Raw genomic sequence first — 18,105 nt, 5'->3', positions numbered from 1 at the left:
CTGTAAATCACTGGCCCTGACATCCCAGCCCATTACAGCAGTCACTTAAACCAATCATTAGAGAAAGAAGAGCCATTGCATCTCTGCCCTTCTCTTCCATTACCACTTCTATATTAATCATCTGCAAAGAGAAGGACAAAGAGAACAAAGGTTCCAATTTACCCCCCCCAAAAAAAAACAACAATACGCAAAACTTTGTCTGCATGACTAAGTTGATTCAAACGATGGTCAGATTATAAAATGCTGTAAAATATGAAACCTTAATATATAACCTGAACAGTATATAACTTCTGGAAATGATGAACACTGGCGCTTGTAATTATGCACAATGAGTCTTGCAAATCCAATATTCACCCAATATGATTTGTGGAAGACCAGCTCCTATTACACAATAGAAAAATAGGTATTTAAGCAGATACAAATGATCTATTATGATAATGTGACTGCTCTGCCTCTCGGATTTCCCAAAAGACGGTGAAAGTGTTTTGAAATTTCAATGCCAATCTGCCCTTACTAGGAGAGAAAAATTACTATAGTGAATCTCTCCTCTGCCAGTCCATTATCGGACCAGCTTCTCTCCAGGTAATTTCACTGGCAAGCGAGTGTACTCCTGATAGACAGAATGGAAAAGAAAAATGTCATATTTCCCCCCACCACTCTTTAATTCATGAGTCCTCTGCCTTATCAGACCACTGGAGTCCTGACCTGTTTTACTTTCTGCAGGTGTCCATTATGTGTGTGGGTGTTCTTCTCCCGGAAGACTTCAGTTTTTTTCCCTTTCCTTAACACTGTGCAGGCCGAGGTTCCTCGCTTCCCCCAAGGGACTGATAACACCTCACACATACTGAGTCAAGGGGATGGGATGGGATAAGTCTCTCAGAATTCAGAAATGGTTTTCCCTAAATTTGATTAGCGTTTCATAGTGCTCAATTTTCTTGCCCTGCACCAAGGGCAAGCCGTGGGATTATGCAGTCTGCTACGCACATGCAAGGCACACATAAAAGTAGTGTTGGCCAAAAATACTTTGCATTTATTTCAAAGTGCTTAGGGTGGCAGTGGCTTAGTGCTAGTGACAATGAGTCATAGAAGGGGTATCAGGATGGTAGCTGGCTCTGCTTTGTCATAATTTGGATTTGTCTTTTGAAGTTTTGGCAGCCTCTGGGGGGCAGTCCATCTTCTCAACCTGGGACCAGGAGAGAACTTACCAGGAGCTCTTAGTTATACAGGCACAACTGCTCCATAACAGAGGAGAACGTGAGATTGAGGTGGATAAGAGCTTTGTTTGGGGTGATAGAGACACTCTCTCACCTGATGGTTAGATTTTTACTACGATTTATAATTTTCCATTTTGAATTGGTATGATGCATGGTTTGGTTATGTATGGTTTTTAACACGTTTGACTCTTTTATGTTTGTTTGGGGTTTTTTTTTATTTTATTCTTGATGTTAAAAAAGCATTCCCTGATTACCAACCTTTGTGTCATCTATTCTTGAGCAAAACCAGAATTTTTCTCTGTTTTTGGCCATAACCCCAATCCACAGAGGACGCCATCGCCCACGTCCTGCACACCACCCTCAGCCACGTGGACAAGAAACAGGGTAACTATGTGAGAATGCTGTTTGTTGATTACAGTTCAGCGTTTAACACAATAGTGCCCAGCAGACAAAGCTGAGGGATCTGGGACTCAACAGCTGTCTGTGTGCTTGGGTGTTGGACTTCTTCACTGGCAGAACTCAGGTGGTGAGGGTGGGTAGATGCGTCTCTAACAGCATCACCGTCAACACAGGAGCACCACAGGGATGTGTCCTCTCGCCACTGCTCTACACCCTCTACACTTCAGACTGTGTGGCCACCCACGGGATAGTGTTCGTTAACAGTCTGAATGGCCCAGGGGAAGAAGTTGTTTGTGAGTCTGGAGGTTTGGGACCTGACTGACCTGAGGCGCTGACCAGAGGGCAACAAGTCAAAAAGGTGGTGCACCTGTGATGGGCATGGTTTTGCTGAAACAGGAGGATCTGGCGATGGCCTCCAGGTTCTCTGCTCTGCTCTTTTCTGGGACTACCCCGAGGGGGTAAAAGAAGAAGTGGCAAGGGATTGGATCATTTGGGCTGCTTTGGCTATAACAACTAGCCACAACATTAAATCCGCCATTTTTGGCAGCTGATCTTTGGAACCTGTGAGTTGTGGGGCCATTGTGAAATCTGATTTTTCAACCAAGTTTTCTTCAACCAAGGCTTAACTGGGTGCATTGTAATGTTTAAAGAGAATATTACTACTCTAATATCGGACACAGTGTGAACAATGTGTGCTGCATGTCAAGGCAACCCAAGCTTTCCACACATCATTGTAAACTGCTGTCTTTATGATCCTATTCTGGATTGCTAGAGTTGAATAATTACATCAGAATATACTAACCACTTTCATTTCTGAGATTTCAGAATTCTTCAACATTGCTAAAAAGAATCGAGTGCTGCAAAAAAAACAACAACAAAAAAAAAAACCCACGATAATCAGGTAAACCAAAGTCATCTATAAAAGTAATAATGACAAGGAGTAACTTACTGTTAATCATACATACACATCTTGCTGCCATGATGTGTATAGGCGCTTCCTATGTCCCAGGTAATGTCTCCAATCAGCCCAATGACACAAAGCAGCTTTATGTTAATGACTATTCACGTAAAGATAATATTGCTGCCTATGACGGAGTATGAATAAAAACAGAGGTTAATTGCACTGTGATTGAATCGAATCAAGTGAAAGCAGAGCAGTTAAAACATAATTAAGAAGGGGATCTGGTTGTAGATGGGCTTTCAGTTAAACCCATAAGTCATGAAATTGATTAGGGAAGATGAGCAAAGATACCGGATGCCCAGCATGGATGTCAGGGAATGATAGATCACAAGTCAGGCTGATCACTCTGCATCATTACGGTATGCACTTCTGCTATCAAAAGATGTCAGCTGGAAATGCTGTCATAACTTTTGACCTATTGGTAAATTGATGTTGATGTCAATTTGAGTCAGTAGTGAAGAGGGAACCATTTCATCAGTTTTAATATAAAGGTAGAGATATACAGTAAAATCTATGTTATTCATATTGACAGAAACACAAAGTTGGATTATGGTAGCCGGGGAGTTTGGATATCTAACCATTATGGATAGCTGCTTGTGTGCAATCTGGCAAGAGTGAGGTATTACCTGAGGACAGACTTCCATCAATCATATCAAGCAGAACAATATATAAAACTAGGGAGGCACAGCTAAGAACACAGCACCCATTTGTCTTGTCCTTCATTATGGTCTTTCTCAATTTGCATTGATTGGCTACAGAAAATGAATGTTGGCAGTGAGAGAGAAGACTGAGCAAAACAGTGAAAAAAAAGAGGAACTGTGTGCAAAGAAGAGATGGGGAGGGAGACAAAGACATAGTGTCAAGATTAGAAGGGTAGAAAAACTCAAGCCAACAGTAATAAAGAAAAAGAAAGGTGAAAAAATAGATAGCAACAGCATGTCAGGATGAGGAAAAACAACAAAATAACTCAGGGCTTTAGTGTGAAAGTAGAAAAAACATGCAGCCCGATTGTGATGCAGGTTAATCACAGGCTTGGCCCTTGTCCAGCTGCTCCTGGTCACGGAGAGGTCAAGTAGGCCACATCCATCAGCAAAGGAAGGCAGGATAGACTCTTAAGTGGCCTGGTTCCTCCCCTTCCAGCCACTACAGAGTGATGACGGCCTTGTCTGAGATAAAGGGCGATCCGTTGGCCTGATTTGTAGCCAGTAGAACAATTTCAATACCCATCTTTGGCTTGATAGATGAGGTCCCTGTTTGATAAAGGGCCAATTTGCCATTGGGCCAATAGGGATGAAATTGCAGCAGTCGCCTTTATTTTGTCCTCTCCTCAATCCATAGCAAAAACAAGGATGAAGGGAAAGAACCACATAATGCAAAACAGATACTCTAAAAATTAATCTTCATGGAATATTGCTCTGTTTGCTTGTGATTAAGTCTGAGGTTTGCTTTGATCACAAGCGTATCATGTTACTTTAAACAGCAACAGTCAGATTTTATTACATGAATGGCAGAAAAGACAATAAAAACATCTTTAAGGGGCTAGGCTGCTCAGCGGTATACATGGAATATTAAATGTCTCAATCAATAGGCCTGGTTCAGCTGTAGTAAAATAAGATAGCACCAAAGGATCTGCTTCAGCCTCCTGTCAATCTTCCCTCTAGACTTAAGCTTACACTGGATAACTGTTAAGTAGGGAGATGTGTCAAACTTTGGTTGCCAATCAGAAATCTACAGAATTGATGTCAGCTAGAGGGTATGCCTGTCATTACGACTGAAGTACCTGGATCGAGTTCTCTGGATTCCAAATTACACTAAAGCAGCAGCATACTGATTGAAATCTCTGGAGATATCCATGATCCAGAGGCTGTATATGCATCTTTTCAATTTGAAGGAGTCAAGCACCCAAAATTGCCAGAAGCCTTTGGGAGCACAGTCTTCTGTGTTAACTCCCAGAACATATCTGTAGTAATTAGGACTATATATTCTTTAACTAGCAAAATTGAGGACAAGGAAGTGTGGTAGGACACTTTAATGTCATTCCTCATCTAAGTATGCTGTGCACACCATGAGATCAGAAAAAAAGACCCAAAAATTGTGCTATGAAGAGTCTCTAAAGTTTTTTTTCTGTTTTTATTCAGTCCATGTCACATACCGGGGCATGTGATGCAAAATAAATACGCTCTTGGTGTGGGTGACAGGGCTCGTGTGGAAATGCTGAATATTCAAGAAAAAAAACAACAGTAACAAAAAGAGTTTATGATTGCCAGGAGCTGGCTTCAGGACACTGAGGACTTGTACGTTTGCACATTCTGAATGCTGTTAGTTTGGTCTTTGGAAAAGAGAAACTGATTATTTAGCCAGTTCTTCCTTTTATGTCAGCGATTTCCAACAATTCCAGTCGGTAACCTGAGCAGTGTGGGAATGGACTCAGGTAATTCATAGTACCATAAGTTGAGTGACAAAAATTGGATGGACTAGTTAACCATCTGAAACGCTGTTCACATCTACTTATTTTATTCTTATTTTATTCTACGGTACCGTACAAAGGTAGTAGTCTATTCCTCATGCCTGGCTGGAATTTTTGTTTGTTTTTTTGTTTGTTGAGCCACTTAACGTTGATCTGTTGAATCATTCAAGTGTAAAAAAAAAACTTTAGACACTTTTTGTTACTACTACATCATCTGCTCCCATTTCTTTATCTGAATCTACAAAAGATGCCAAAGATAACATAGTTTGACAAACATGGCATTTTTGCACCAACAAGGTGATTCTTAAAGACCTATTATCAAAAAACTCAGCATATCTTAGCAGGGTGTGCAGTGTGTCCTCTAAAAACATATCAAAACCAGACATGTGGAGGACAAAAGAAAAGTGAGAGGCCTCAAAAACACTATCTAGCAAAAGAAAAGTATCTGAACCCTACGTGATTAAGAAAGAGGAAAACATCAAGCAATGAGCTGAGACAAGACCTAAGAGTTCTTCAGTTGATCCATCTGCTGTTTGCCAATGCCTCGTTAGAAATGGTCTCAATGAAAGAGTGGCTGACAAGTAGCCATAGTTAAGGAAAAGGAAACAGGGACAAAAGGCTGAGGTATAACAAATTACACAAATTGAAAATCAGTGGCAACAGGTTTATGGAGAGTGTTTGTTTTAAATTCTCTTCATGTATATGGAGGAGGACAGGAAGTCTAAAACTGCTTGAAGAAGAAAATTTGCTTGAAAGAGTTCAGGCTGTGCTGGAGACGAAAGATGGTCACGCTTAATATTGACTTTCAAACTTGTTACAAATGTACAACTTCTGTTTTACCTGAAATACTTTATTTCCATGTGTGTTATTATAGATTTCAATAGATCACCGCATCTATTACCAGTTGGCTACCAAAATAGTTTGCTATTTATCCATTTATCTGAAGAATTTTGAAATGCTATTATTGCTATAAGTTCAGTATACATTGGACAGAAAGCATCAAGTATATTATCCATCTTTGAGAAACGTCCATAGATGAATGAAACACTATAGTGATACCATGACGATAGTGTGTTTGCCATTTGTGAGATGTGCCAAAAGAGAGGAGAAGTGACATGATCTTCTGTAAGATGTGATATAAAAATATGTGATTTTTGACAATTTTTTACAATCCTCGAGAATACTTTAAATTCAGACATATTGATGCAATATGTTAAATGCAATTACACTAACCATTGTTCTGATTGCACCACCTGCCTTCATTAAAGTCATGTTGTGGAGTAATACATCAAAACTCAGCTTCTCAGACAGAGATTATTAGTAATCTTGTTTCTGCCTCCTGAGTCTCGTTATGCTTGAGAATTTCCTCCATGTGCACTCTGAAACATCGATGGTAAATGAATTTTAAAGAATTGGTCATTCAGCCTATTTTTTACAGACACACGGCGAATGACACGGAAAACCATTCAATATATTAAAATGCTTTCAAAACATCAACCGAAAACCAACGTCTACAAAAAAAAAAAAAAACAGAAGTGTGAGAATATCTCCCCTATTAACACTGGTCTAATTTAAAACACTTGAAGAAGAAGAAATAGGAAAAGAGAAATCTTCCATTTAAAATCAATGGTACTTATGCACCCTAAATCAAGGGCTTTCTTCCTCAACTAGACATAATACGGCATAATCATACTTTTTCCCAAAAGTAGATTAATATTTCAAAGTGTAACGCTCTTTCAGTGGGATATTAAACTAATTTTAAACCCGGCTGCTGCCCAAGCCATTTGCGTGCATGAATGATCTCCGTTAGATGTTGCATTATCCGAGCCAATTTTGTTTTCATCCTGTAATCATGTTAATCAATTCAGCTTTCTCCTGTGTCATAGCTCGTTGCGTATTCGTGTAAGTAAATAAATAGGAACACTGATGAACATTGAACACATGCAGCCTTTCATTCACGGTCACCAGCTGAGAGGACAATCAGGACAGCAGCTATTCCTGGTCACATGCCTGAGGGGGCCCTCTGTCTATTACTTTGCTAGACAATGCTCAGCGATAGAGCAGTTGGCTTTTATAAGCACAAAGCAGTGAGTATTGCCCTGGTTTTCGACAGTAAGTATTTACAATGTCAGTTCTAAAGGTCCTGTACTGAATGTCAGGCAGCAATAAAAAACGCATTAGAAGTCTGTTTTGCATAACAGCTGAAATCTGTCTGCTGTCTGGGGCGTATGAGGTGTTATCGTGTGTATTTGCATTTAATATATAATTTATCTTAGATTTAAAAGTCAAGCACTTTTACAGAGCTGAAGTGCTGTATTTATTTGCAAGTCTTTTTTCACAAGAAATCTTTTAAGTAAGAAAGGCGTTTGTTTTTCTTTGACTTCTTCTTGTTTTTGTTTTTTTATCTCAGCAGAGCAAGAATTCAGGTTGGATCTCTCTTTTTTTTGGTGACTCATTATACACATTTTTGTAAAGCACCCCTAATACGAAAACCTCAGTGTGATGTGTCGCCTATACAGTGACAAAATTAGATTTATTTACCAGCCATTTATTAATCATTTTGACTGGCTCACTAATTTCCGGGCAGAACGGGTAGACTCCGAGGATGTTTGTGAGGGATGAGTGCATTTAAATCAAAGCAGGATGTAATCAGCCATGCAGGGTTTTGCGCTGTCCCCGGGGGGATTTAATACTCCATTATTTAAAGCAAGGCCCCATCATTGTGAAAATAAAACAAAAAACTGGCAAAGGTTGCACCGAGCTGTCAAACATCAGACTAACAAAAAACACCTGATTTGTAATTTGACAACATATCAGATTAGTGTTTTTAACTGGAATATTTAATCTTTTGTGATGACTTTTATGCTGGAACATTTCTCCATGAATAAAATTTGAACCTCACACTTTTATCACAAAAACTATTTGTTTGCTGTAACCTTTCATTTTCTTTTTCCTCAAAGCGCACTTTTTTTCTCTCACATTCTGAATGATGTCTTAAAGGCTTAGGCACAAAACATATCCATACTCTTTCCAAATTAACACCCTATGCTCAAATCTACAACTGTGCTGCTGTTGTGACTGGAGTTGCCCTATATTGTTAATCTGGTGGGAATCAGCCTGCGCTATCTGAAAATGCCAGTTTTCCAATTACTTCTGTATTTATTTATCCATCCATCAATTTTCTTAACTGATTATCCTGTTCAGGGCTGGAACCTATTCCAGCTTTCGCAGGATGAAAGGCAGGTTGCACCCTGGACAGGTTGCCAGTCTATCAGAGGGGGACAGATAACCATTCACACCAATTTAGGATCACCGCCATTAACCAAAGATACATTTCTTTAGACTGTGTGAGGAAGCCAGAGTACCTGCAAAGAATCAATGCAGGCACATGCAGGGAGTACATGCAGGATGGGACTAAATGGCACTGTTAACCAATCTGCCATCCCATTTTTTAAAACCTTTTTTTAAAATCCTAATTTAATTTTGCATTCTATTTACCGATTTACTACTGTTATGTATATACTACATGTATCCATTTATTCATGTATTATGTCATGGAGACATTTATTTACCCAAACTAATTTTTTTCTACTTTTTCTTTTTACATTACTGCTTTATAATGGAAATGAGGGGGCTGTCACTGCAAGTGCACCTATTGATGATCAATGGAGGGGGCCCATTTTAACCATAGAACTAATAAAGACTGAGATCCATTTAGTTTTATTAATGACTTTTGTTATTATTTTCTTTCAGTTTGCTCCACTGTATCTCATCGTCAACTGAAGATGAAATCCTTTATGTTGTACAAATTGAAATTTGTACAGCATAAAGGAAAATCTATTCTGGGATGGCAAGATTTACACTGTAGCTCACCAAAAGAGCGGGAGGAGTCCAAAGTTCTTATCTATAACATTTAGAGGAAGCACTGGTGGTTGCAGCAGACTTTTCTCTAGTGTGTTTGTCCAGCAAAATTGTACAGAAAGTTGCACACTAAGCAACCTCTCTCTTGATGGAAAATACCAGACAAATAGATATGCTGTCAAATCATTTAAATCACGTAAGTTTCAACCTGTGTAGTCTTAAACTTGTAAATCTAAGGAAGCAAAACCTTCCCGTGTAAAATTTGGTTCACACTGCCATCTACTGAAAGGTGACATCAACCCTTGCCACATGTGGACCTTTTCAGAATAGGAAAGCTTTTTTAATTGAATATGAATCTTACACACCAAAACGATAAAGTATTATGCATGTTGTTAGAAATGTTATTTTAAAGTCACTTTTGTGGCAGTTGCATACAAACTGTCCCTGATAGGGGCTTGTAAGCTATGCAACTGACATTTTATCATACAGTAAATGTATAATTTCACTAACAGGGAAATCAAATTCTCCTATTAACCACTTTAGAATCTACAAATAGCAAATAAGCCAATGTGATTTGATGCTCCTGGAAAGATGGTACTATTTAAAAAAAGAATGAAAAGAAAATAATGTTTACTTAATCCAGCAGAAAGTGGCTCTTGTTGACTGATGGCTGCTGGGGCGGTGTGTGGGTTGTGATAAAGAAACTAGCCTGTGCAACAATTCCTTGTATCAGTCTCATGAGAATGAAGGTTGTTAGCCAAACTGCAGTGTGTCATTCAAAAAAGTAATTAAGAATGACTTGCAAGTTTTAAATGCCATATAAACTACCACTGCTTTAAATTAAACTTTAATGCTTTGTTCTGGATGAATAAAACTCCTGTTGCGTTATACTACACATTGTTGTTACAAGCAAACAAACCAGCATGTAGTGAATGATTGTCTATTATGCAGATAATAATGTAAATGAGATGAGTGCTTAAAACTGTATCTCTCTACGGTGCTGACATATTCAATCCATATTCTCTTTTTGTAGCTTCCTGTGGTGCTGAAACATTCAACAAAGATAGCAGTTGGTTCTATAATGCCCTTCCCCAGTGTCTTCTCCATAGTAATGAAATATTATCGTCACCAATCAGTGATTATAAATACAAAAATTCTTTAACTAATAACCACAGGCATAGACTAGTGCTGCGTTGTAAAACTCACACAGTGATTAAAATGTGAAAAGATTGTTAGAATAGAGAGAACTTGATCAGGATTATATACAAAAAGTTCAAGGATTCATAAAATGACCTCGCTTCAAAATCAAACAATCACCGAAGGGTAATCAGAAAAAGTAAGAGCGTGTCAGCGGCACTTGTGCTAAAGCAATTTTATACATGAAAATGTGTTTCATTGCCTCTGTAATTATGCCATTATCAGCATTAAAGTATTGCTAATGTTTCAATTAAATATGTATTCTGAGTGGAGATCATTGGCTCATTACACCTTGATGAATACAACAAGAGTTAAAATGGGATTTGGCAGGGTGGGGAACCATAAGATCCGGTGCAGCAGTGCAGTTTGAGCAAAAGAATCACTCAGAAATAAGTCACATAATATCTTGTACTGTGAGTTCTAGTAAAGATTTTTTTTTATATTTTGGTTCTCATCAGACTTGTGCTGCTACTCACATATTCACTGCTCTAATTCAACAAGATGTGAGCAGATGTTTTATGAGCCATATGGCTGATTTCCAACCCTTAGACACTATAAAGCTAATATAAAGGTGAAATCCGATGAGTGGATTGAATCAGCATCAAACTGCCTAGAATAGTATTTTCATATAACATACAACAGAATAGTTATAAGCGTACTTAATTTTACTTTGCAAGATTTTAAAAAAAAAACATAACTCATCAATCATGTGTAGATCCTGTATTTGATTTAAAAGCTTTTAATTTGACTATTACAATACATCTAAGATTTAAATTTCCAGTTTATAAAATTTCACTTGCTAAGCAATCCTTACATTTGAAAATGGTCTTTCATCTTCCTTTCCTGTCTTCTCTTTCTCACGCTTCTCCATCTCTGAGCGATGCACATTTCACTTTCTCTCTATGGGAAATGGCTACCGCGACTGTACATTTAGCTGGCAGGCAAATTTTGGGACAATCTGTGCAGAAATTGGTTGTGTGTTTGGTGAAATTTGTTGAGCTGTTTGAAAAACTGCATTTTCTAAAAAGGTTATTCCATTCACACTCACTCCTCTTCTGTAGCGCTAGCTAGACGCTGAGTAGCACAACCAAAACTTTATTTGCCTCTGAATTATGAAAGCATCGCAGGAAAGGGAAGGAAAAAAAGAGATGCGTTGAAGGTGTAAGCGAGTGGTAGGATGCAATTATTTTCTTATTAGTGAGCAAGTGCAAATATCTTCATGCCATCGCTGGAAGTAATGCCAGGCCGCAGCACATAAAAAATTAAATAATTTGACAGTAATATGCATTAACCTGCCTATCAGATTTAATTGCTCATTAACTGAAGGTGCTGGAACGGTGTTTCAGATTGTTCCGGTGCTGAATACAACTAATGTCTCCCTTTTTTAAGCTTTTATTGACAGGATAGTAGAGCGAGTAGACAGGAAGGCAGAGAGATAGAATTGGTGGGAACGACATTCAGAAAAGGGTCCAGTGAAGATTCAAACCCAGCCCCTCCCTCCAGTAGTCTTTGGCAAATGGGTCACCTGCTAAACCCAGGAGCTATAGAAGGACCCCAACTAATATTTCTTGAATTAGTGCAGATTAATCAGCTTTTTATTGTGGCTTTATTTAACTTATTAGAGCTATTGAAACAAATCTGTTCTTATCAGTTAAAACAGTTGAGCCAGTAAGTGAGAATCTTCATCCTGAGCCTATAACTTGCGCCTATCACTTTCAGAGGGAGGGTCAAGGGGTCAGATTTATTTTCTTTCAGTGCCTGAAGGTACATTGCAAACTTCTTGGCAAAATGTGTGTTGCGCATTGATAAAAACAAACATATGGAGGCAAGTGTATAATTGCAGAGCTTTCACTTGGTTTCCTAAATAATAAGGTGTATGAAGTTTAATCTACCCATAGGCACAGGCACTGCTTGTTCGAGGCAGTGAATCATTGTGAACCTTTAACAGCAATCTGAATCGCATGAGAGTAAGTAATCCCACTAGCTCTGCAGTGCAATACTAGGAACAACCTTTTCACTAATTGCTTCAGCAACAGCATGGCGACTTTCCATCACAGTATTCTGCAGTTTCATAAAGGTCAAAGATATTCTTCATGCTTTATCTAGCCCTTTTCCCCCAAAACTGTAAATGGTTCCATGACCACAATCATAACTGAATTAAGAAAAGTTATACTAACTTGTAATTGCATTCTTTGTATATATATACATATGTATTTAAAAAAAGCAGTCTGCTGAACCAGTGCATTTCAAATTGTTTCAACAAATAGTGAAATAATGGAACAGACACCATGTTTAGTAGTAATTGCTGCTACCGTTACACTGGCACAAACAAGTTTAGTAACAAGCAATTTCGTACATATAGATATGCTCATTGATCATTTAAAGCACATCAAAAACAACAGTGCACATGGTTTAACTCAAAGTCAAGACTTCTGATCTATTCAGGCCAAAACGCTGTGTGAAACTGTGCACAACAATTGGTGTCTACTTTAGCTTTGATAATACTGTCAGGAATCACATTGCCATCTGTGTTGAGAAGCACATGAAGTAGCAAGTGTTGGACTGTTTTCTTAAGGAGGAGTGCCTAAGGCTCAAACTTGTGCTTGCCTTTCAACATTCAAAGATACAATGTTACCTACTGAGTTCAGAGGGCGATACACTGCGTGACTATGAGGAAAAAAGAAAACTCTTTAAAGATGTTTAGAGCGCCTTTGCCATGCAAGGTAAAGAGATCACACAAACAGCCAAAGCCTGAGACCATAAAGACAAAGTTGTTTGTGTGATGTGTCTAACACCACCAGATAGGAGTGTACCTGACTGAAATGCTTAAAACCACTTCTAAGGAAAAAACAGCTTTTATTGTTAAGAGGTGCTCCGATAAGATCTAATAAACCAGACAAGCACAAACACAAGTAATTAAAATCATTTCTCTGAGGTACTCATAACCTGCCACTTCATCGTTTTCCTCATCAGAACATGCTGACATTTCAGTGAAACACAGTGAGTATGGTATATCTGATTTCCAGGCTTCAGCCATCCACAGCTGAATTACAAGGAGTGGGCACTTTTCAAGCATTGTCACGGAGGTCTAAGTAAATTATCAAGTAAGAGGTATAGGTCAGCAGCTAGTTTGCCTTCTCAGTGCAAACTCCACTGTGATTTTGAGACAACTCTAATCAGTGCAACAAATTACTTTCTAATAACCACTGCCCTAGGCCCTGTCTTTTCTCCCTGTGCAGTCTTTCACAGATGCAGATGTATGCAGCATTTTTACCATCATCATCCTATATCATAGTCTAATGTTATGGCATTTAATAGTACCACAACGATAATCAAACCAGCATATATACAGTAAGTACAGCTTCTGTTTAATACCATGGTTATTTTTAGTGTGCTGAGTTAGTATCACACTTCCCAAGAGCTCCATTACATTCACTTATAAAATGGATGTGGCAACATTGCCCCTCCTGGACCCATTGTTTGTGCATTTGTCTTTATTTACTGTTTCACTGTAAAAGATAAATGTGTCTGAAATTGATTGCTTTAATCTGCATTTTGCTTACAGCACCATCTAATGTTGCAAAATGTAAAAGCTTTGGATCTTTTCACACAGAGGCAAATAACAGTTGATACCCAACCAGGCCAAAACCATCAAAGTATTGCATCATTCTTCAAAGGAAGCATAGCTTACATTTACATTCCAGGCACTGTTAAACGGAGAGGGAGTATTTTATGATGCTGACACCAGCACATGCAAATTGTATTTAAGCTAAATAAATAATAAATTGCAAATTATGTTGGGTTAAGACTACAACAGCCATCCATCCATCCATCCATTCTCTTTCGCTTATCCTTGACAGGGTCGCAGGGGGACTGGAGCCTATTCCAGCTACGATAGGGCGAGAGGTGGGATACACCCTGGACAGATCGCCAGTCTGTAGCAGGGCAAACACAGAGAGGCACAACCACTTGCACTGACATAAGACTGCAACATTTTTTTTTAACTCTTGTGTTGATTTGGCACACTATACATTGATTCCTGCACAATACTGCTCTCTTTTGGACAAAAAGAAACAAGAATTATAAGCAAACAATGGCATGAGTGGTATTGGCTGCCTTGTGCTAAGCCTAAAAAACTAACACCTCCCTGTCGCTGGGACAGGGGCCGGGGGCGCCCTTAGTCAGGGCTGATTGCCTCTTCCGCTCGCGGGGGGGTAGGCGGACTCACCTGAGCGGCATCCGCAATCATGTCTCGCTGGCTTAAAGGGTGAACTAGGTCCTGCAGTGTTCTTGTTGGTTGACTGGGAGCTGCAAAGTTGCAGCTGATTGTGAAAACAGCAACCGTAATAATAACGTATGCGGAAAAGCATGAAAATCGGGTTGGGTCTGCCGTGGAGCTATTAAACAGACCAAAATGGAAACATTTGGCTATAATGAAGACCATTACATCGGTCAAAAACTAATGTAGCATATGAGCACGACCACTTCGACTGTTTACCAACTGTGTGCTTAGTTTTCCACAGGACTGCATAAAGTCCTGTAAAAATTTCTTTTTCCCATGACTCAAAATCCTCTACTGTTCACTGACTCCTGACCAGAACCAAATCCCACTTCATTCCTCACTCTGACTAATGCAATTGAGGTCTAAGGTTTTGGCTTTCTGGTATAGACAGTAACAGTCTGAACCCAGCTGTAGTGTGTTTAGGGTTACCACATTGCACATTTGCACAGTTATGATTCTATACTAATCAGCAAATAGCTAAGCAGCTGCAGGATGAGACTGTGGATGTAAAACATGAACTGAGCAACCAGTTAGTTACTGCAAGCTTGACTTCAGTGCTTTGGATGAACCAACACAGAAAAAGATGCACACATCCAATTTAGACCCTGCCTTACCTATTTTAAATGTTGGACATTTAGATGTGTTTTTGTTTTCTGCAGTTTCCTGCAATGTGGGAGTTATGGAAAGTAGCATATGGAAAATGACAGTTCTTCTTCTTGTTGTTTTTTTAGTCAGGATGACAGCAGCATCTGTGAGCATGCAAAAAAAATTCACCCTTAAGACCAACTGAAGTAGAAACTCCTCCTGATACATATTTGATTAAAAAAACTGTCTTTTCTCTGCATTTATAATGGGTGCCTGTGGGCCAAAACCAAACAAGTCTGTAAAGGACCACCTGGGGTGACTAGAGTGCTGGTTCAGGAAGCATGAAATTTTCTGGAGAAGTCACAAGTTTTAGAGGAGCCGAACAAACATGTGAAAAGAAAACAAGGGAGATTAAGGGAGATCTTAAAAAAGTGAGGATGTCAGTTAGGGTGCTAATTAGTTAAAGTCCATGACATTTAATGTGCTTATGTTTCTGTCACTAGGCAGGGAATCTAATGATATCTTTTTAGATAAACACAGATTTCACACATTCTTCTAGGGAGGAATGACTCATGTGATAATGCAGATGGTTAGAGCAATAGAGTCAACTATAAAAAAAATTTGCATTGCATTACAGTGTCATAGGCTCAAAAACATCAGCGGGGAAAGCAAGTAATAAATATTAGGGAGAGTAGGTGAACTGGAATCTAAACATGTATTTTATTGCACAAAATGATTAGATCAATAAATTACTACACCAGAATGGCCTTAGGGGTGGAGACTAGCAATGCAGTGTGAAATATCAACGGATAGCATGCAGTTTTTCAATTTCAAACCAAGAAAGGAGGCCACATACTAACATGCATACAGACCTAATGAATCAGCTTATCCAAGTCAAGGACCAGAGGTGGGGAGCCTATCCCAGCTGTCATACGACAAGAGGAAGGATAAACCCTGGACACGTCGCCACTCAATCAGGTCTAGCAAGGAGAGACAGACAAGCATTCACACTCATGTTCACACCTACAGCTAGTTTCCATCCATCTATTTTCTTATCAAATTCAGGGTCGCAAGGAGGCTGGAGCCTATCCCAGCTGTCACTTGGGAACAAGGCAGGGTACACCGTGGACATGTCGCCAGTCCATCACAGAGCAAACATAGATAGGCAGACAACCACACCTATTGCCACTTTAAAACCACCAGTTACCCTATTGTGCAGTCTTTGGACTTCAGGGAACCAGTGCAAACTCCACACAAAAAGGTTTCCAGTCAATTCAAACTTCTGACCTTCTTATTGTGCAAACCCCTTCACCACTGTGCTGCCAGCATCTCTAATGTGTAAGATAATGAAGACAATATTAAATGATGGCAAGCTAAAGATACATGCCCTGAGTAACAACATGGAGCCTTAAATAAATCTTTAAGAAGAGAGGAAAAATAATAGCCAAGATGGTGAAAAGGCAAAATATGTGGAGGCTGTAAAATGACTGAAAGAGAATTAAGCATTTCACCTTCACAGTATAACACATGGATATCTATTTCTTAGAGAAGGCTGCTACAACCACAGACGATGTTTTAAGCCCATGCATTGACAGCATGATAAAGGGATCATTTTTGGTCAAGCCTGGAGTCATTTTAGAGGTTTTTTGAAGATCTGTATTGGGTGTTTTTGGAATGTAATGGTATTTTTAGAGATCAAAGCACATGTAGGCGTGGAATGCTATGAAGATGTTGCTGTAGCAAGTAAAGAAGCAAAATGAGATCAGTGTATTTGAAATCTGACTTAAAGGGATTTAAAAGCGGTCAATCATAGAGGAAAGTAACAAAGAGACAGTAGAGGGAGTGGGAGGAGAGAATGGACATATATGCTAGATAAGAGTTGATGATGGTAACCAGCACTATTATATCCCACTATATGGAGTTTAGTTCAGGTTAAAAGGCCTGAATAGAGCAAAGTTTTTATATAGGCCATTTCTGCGAATTCAGTCATCCAACACAGAAATATAAAGGCTTTAAAGTCTTCAAAGTACCATAGAAAAAACAGTCTTCTTATTAATGGCCTTTATGTAGTAAGTATAAACACTATGTAATGAAAGCTTTCCAACTATTGCTAACCCTGACTAATATTTCTGTGTGTTGATTTCCACTTTTTTATATCACAGAACAGTTGTAATTCAGTCTTCTGTGTCAACATTTGCCTACATTTGAGTGGTTGAATTTACTGTGAACAATTGTATCCAGAGTAAGTCTGACAAGACAAACAAGGGATTTTTACTTGCTCTCCATATATCACAAATCCATGCTAATTTTTTTCTTGTTGAGCATTAAGATTTTTATTTTAAAAATTTCATATCAAAATAAGGCTGAGAATATTTTTTATTGTATGACTATATTATTTAGAATATAAATTTCTAAAGTTCTTTGTGTCAATATATTTAGTGCTAAGTTGTCAACTTTGCCCATACTGTTGTGTAGTGTCTGTAAAAGTGTATAGTGAGTGATGCAACAGCAAACAGGACTTTATCATACTTACCTGTACTTAATAATGTCTTAAATCTCAAGCAGGTATGAGGATAAATTATCTAACAGGTTTGTGGGTTGCTTTTATGCATACTGTATATCTCTTAACAGTAAAGGTTATACATCAGAGGGTTTATATATATATAGCCGTGGCAATCGTGGCTCAAGAGTTGGGAGTTCGCCTTGTAATTTGAAGGTTGCCGGTTCGAGCCCCGGCTTGGACAGTCTCGGTTGTTGTGTCCTTGGGCGAGACACTTCACCCGTTGCCTACTGGTAGTGATCCGGCAGCCTCGCCTCCGTCAGCGCGCCCCAGGGTGGCTGTGGCTACAATGTAGCTTGCCATCACCAATGTGTGCGTGGATGACTGGATATGTGAAGCGCTTTGGGGTCCTACAGGCCATTTACCATTTATAGGGCCTTATGTTTTTATTTTGCTGTACTAATGTAAGGTGACCTTGACGATCTTTAAGGCGCCTATAATTAAAATGTATTATTATTATCATTATTATTATGTTATTATTATACATTAATATGCATAAAGGAGAAACAAAGTGTTTTAGTCAGTTATATGTTTGTTAGGGAGATTTTTAATATCTGTAGTCTTAATGTTTCCCTGGTT

This window comes from Pundamilia nyererei, unplaced genomic scaffold, assembly GCF_000239375.1.
Source record: "Pundamilia nyererei isolate P.nyererei 1_Seehausen unplaced genomic scaffold, PunNye1.0 scaffold00063, whole genome shotgun sequence".
NCBI classification, from domain to species: domain Eukaryota; kingdom Metazoa; phylum Chordata; class Actinopteri; order Cichliformes; family Cichlidae; genus Pundamilia; species Pundamilia nyererei.
The sequence above is the reverse complement of the archived record's forward strand: the minus strand, read 5'-3'. Positions refer to the sequence as shown.